We start from the raw sequence: 4,617 nt of genomic DNA, 5'->3' as shown, positions 1-4,617 counted from the left end.
TTTGCAGAGCTATTCAGACTTTGGGTCATGGTATTTTTTCAAGGATTAACTATTATCACTGGCTTTTCCAATTTTAACTTTAGAAAGTCCTTGCTTTTGTTGGAAGCAATGTTAAATTTTGATGCAGTTGTTTGCAGGGATGAAACTTGGTCGCCCTCTGGAGGCTATTCTCAGGTCTGACTACCATACCTTAATTTTGAGAAAGAAGTCAGGTCTTAACAATTTAACAACTCATTTTAAATGTGTGGAAATTATGTATATACATTATACTTTTTTTAGAAGCTACAGAAACACTGAGTTCAAAATGCTCAAAATATTTTAAAATGCTGAATTAAACGTTTTATGGCATAGCATGTTTTGAATTCCTGTTCTCCCTTTGGAAATGGAGCTGGTCATCATTCCCCTTTTATCATGCAATATCTATAATGGGACTAAAACCGTTATTTTTCCTCCCTTATCATAGGAACCCATGGGCAATTAGTTCTATAAATTGAATGATAAAGCATATGACACAATACTATACACTCAATTACTACCAAGATCTTTCATTTTAGGTTTAAAAAAAAAATCTCTAAATTTCCAATTAAAAAATTTTTTTTCTTTCTCCCAGAGATAAAACATCGGAACTTACAAGAACCCTTAAAAACAGAATGGCTCAAAGGATAAAAATGTTTTGCTCCCTAATTCATTCTTTTTCAGTTTTCTTGTAGAAGGTGTATTATACCAGTTAGTGAAAATTATACAAGGAAAGTTCTTGCCATATACTGGTGACAGCTTTTCTACATAAAGTAAGCAGTTAAGGGGCTTCCCTGGTGGCGCAGTGGTTAAGAATCCACCTGCCAATGCAGGGGACACGGGTTCCAGCCCTGGTTCCGGAAGATCCCACATGCCGCGTAGCAACTAAGCCCATGCGCCACAACTACTGAGCCTGCAATCTAGAGTCCGTGTGCCACAACTATTGAGCCTGCGCTCTAGAGCCCATGCGCCACAACTACTGAAGCCTGCGCACCTAGAGCCCATGCTCCGCAACGAGAAGCCACCGCAATGAGAAGCCCGCACACTGCAACGAAGAGTAGCCCCCACTCTCTGCAACTAGAGAAAGCTCACGTGCAGCAACGAAGACCCAACACACAGCCAAAAATAATAAATAAAATTTTTTTAAAAAGCAAGCAGTTATGAGCTGCTATAAACCTACTGTTTCTTCCCTTGATTTAAATGAATTTAATTCTTTAAATAACTGAGCAGGTAGAGAATTTAGACTCAGCCATTATTAGATGTACCTTATACAACCACAGTGGTATAAAAACCCTGTAACATGAAAGTGTTGTGGAGGTCCTTCTGGTCTTCTGAGACCGGGACACCCGTACCTTCATGTCCCATTTATAAATGGTCCTGTATAATGTTTGGGATGCTGAAATATTTCATGAGATAGATACACCATGCGTATTATATGCCTTCCCTATATCTCTCTCAACTACATCCCTCTAATGAGTTGGTGCAGCTCCAAGGCTCTATCCAGTAACAAGGTAGTGTCAGGCAGTGCTTGTTGTACTCACTGGCTTTTAATCCTCCAACTGCCTTGTAATCTCCTCCTTCACACCTGGATGCTTAGAAATGGCATATTTCCTGAGGAAGAGGTTTCTAGGGAGTCCTGTATACTTGCTTGACATGGGGACAGGAGGATGGAGGAACAGAAGGGAAGATATTGGGAAGGTGAACGGGGTTTTTTTATATAAATTTTTATGCCATAAAAACTATAGGTACCAAGCAAAGCAATCAGGGAAATTTATATTCATGCATTAATTTACCACTTACAATGATGAGTAGATAGAGAACATTAGATAGATTAAGGAAGTATCTAGGAGGTAAAATGGATAAGACTGATAATGGATAGGATATAGTGGCTGATGTGAGAGGTTGAACTCAAGGATTATTGTTAGGTGCCTGGTTTATACAACTGGGTGAATGGTGTCACTACACGCTAAGACAAATGAAAATGAAGGAGGAGAGATTCGGCAGTTTAGGGAGACCATGAGTATTTAGCTTTATGTATATATATATATATATATATATATATATATTTTTTTTTTTTTTCCTTTTTGCGGTATGTGGGCCTCTCACTGATGTGGCCTCTCCCGTTGCGGAGCACAGGCTCCGGATGCGCAGGCCCAGCGGCCATGGCTCACGGGCCCAGCCGCTCTGCGGCATATGGGATCCTCCCAGACCGGGGCACGAACCCGCATCCCCTGCATCGGCAGGCGGACTCTTAACCACTTGCGCCACCAGGGAGGCCCTTTATGTATATTTTTAATGAACAGATTTAGATGTTAAATAGGCAACTGGATTTACAGAATTCAGATTAGAGGTCTCAGGTACACAAATGTCCAAACTTTATGGAGTTGATAACTGAAGCTGTGTGTTTCTGTGAAATCATATTACGAGTTCTAGAGTGAGAGGACATAATGGCCTAGAACCGAATTTTGAAGAATTTCAACATTTAATGTCTGAGGAGAAGGATATGTACCTGCAAAGAAGATAGAGAATGAACTGCCACAGAGATTAGAGGAAAACCAGAGGAGTTTTTGGGTCAAGGAAAACCAAGTCTCAAAGACAGAAGCTAATCCTACTTACAGGTCAAGTAACTAGGAGATAAAATTTTCACATCGCATCCATGGATTTGGAAATAAGTTATGAAGTAACTTTTTATTGGAGTAATTTGGGAGTGGGTTGAAGCATGAGAAGGAAGTAATAAAGTGAAGATATCAAATATAGATAAACATTTATAAACAGCTTTATGGAGGTACAACTGATGCACAAAAAATGGCACATGTTTAATGTACACTATTTGATGAGTTTGGACATATGCATAAACCCATGAGACAATTAACACAATCAAGGTAACAGACATATCTGTCCCCTCCAAAAGCTTCCTTGTGTCCCATTTTTTCTGTGTGTGGTAAGAACACTTAACATGAAATCGACCCTCTTAACTAATTTTAAGTGCTTAATACTATTGTTAACTACAGACACTCTTTGTACAGCAGATTTATCGAATTTATTCATCTCGTATAGCTGAAAATTCATACCTGTTGAACAACAGCTCCCCATTTCTCCCTTTCCCCAGCCCCTGGCAACCAACATTCTATTCTCTGCTTCCAGGAAGTCTGATTATTTTAGATACCTCATATAAATGGAATTATGCAGTATTTGTCCTTCTGTGACTGGCTTATTTACTCAGCGTACTGTCCTCCAGGCTCATCCCTGTTGCCACAATGGTAGAACCTCCTCCTTCTTTTTTTTTTTTTTCTTTTTGCGGTATGTGGGCCTCTCACTGTTGTGGCCTCTCCCGCTATTATAGCAAATGGTGGGGACATGGCCATTTAAGAACAGTGCAATAGCTGAATCACTTTGTTATACAGCAGAAACTAACACAACATTGTAAAGCAATTACACTCCAATAAAGATGTTTAAAAAAAAAGAATAGTGCAGAGAGAGAGAACGCACTGTAGAGAGTGGGAAATGATGGGTCCAGATTAATGTAGCAGAATTAAAGGGCAATATTAAAGGATCTTTTAGGTTAGTGATCATGAATTTATAAAGGAAACAATCTAAACTATTATACACTTTACTTGGGAAGACTTTGAAAGCTGGAGATCAAGAAAAGAGAAAGCAATGGTTTGGGTTGGTCCAGCATAATTAAAAGACACTGGAACGGGGTAGGGACAAACACACTATTAGATAATGGACATCGGAATGTAAGAGAGTAAGGAGAGATACAAAGGCAGTATCAGGAGAGAGCAAGGGAGTAAACAGACCTGCTTCAAAGTACTATCATAGTGGTGGGGTATTTGAACAAGTGAACTGGAATGTGAGAAGTTATTGAAAAGGGATGGCATATTTGTGTTAATAATTTTTAAAGACTATTTCTCTTTTTCCAGCTCTGATTTTTATTTTAGAGGACTGACTCCTGAAATCTCGGTTTCCCAGGATTCACTGACAACTAGCTTCCAGTTAATTTTGAGTAAAGGAAGGACTGGTGAGAGTTTGGAAGAAGGGGATAGGGGAGAACCCAGAACGACCTCTTTCTTTGAGTTGTACATACAACTGAGGCTTCGTCTCCCTCATGCGTCCAATTCCTCCTGCTCAAGGGCTTCTCCCTCCATGTTCCCAGCACCCACCAGCAGTCTCTACATTCATTACAGTTCTGCTTAGGGGATTCAGTCTTTCCAAACTCTAGGTTGCCTTCCTATTTCATTTGACTCCAGCTTTTATAACTTTTGAAACAAGCTCCTTTTATTAAAAACTACTTTCTAAACTTCCTGAAGCAGATTTCCTGTCCTGCATGAGTAATCCCAGGAAAAAGATGCTCAAGATGGGACTCTGGAATGAGGTTTTGAGCTTGAATGTACTAGTGACTCCATTGCCAATGCAAAGACAAGTGCTTCTTTCGAGTAGTGGAAGCAAGTAGTGGTTGAGAGTCTGCCTGCCGATGCAGGGGACACGGGTTCGTGCCCCGGTCTAGGAAGATCCCACATGCCGCGGAGTGGCTGGGCCCGTGAGCCATGGCCTCTGAGCCTGCGCGTCCAGAGCCTGTGCTCCGCAACGGGAGAGGCCACA

This window comes from Mesoplodon densirostris, chromosome 2, assembly GCF_025265405.1.
Source record: "Mesoplodon densirostris isolate mMesDen1 chromosome 2, mMesDen1 primary haplotype, whole genome shotgun sequence".
In the NCBI taxonomy this organism is placed as follows: Eukaryota; Metazoa; Chordata; class Mammalia; order Artiodactyla; family Ziphiidae; genus Mesoplodon; species Mesoplodon densirostris.
The sequence above is the reverse complement of the archived record's forward strand: the minus strand, read 5'-3'. Positions refer to the sequence as shown.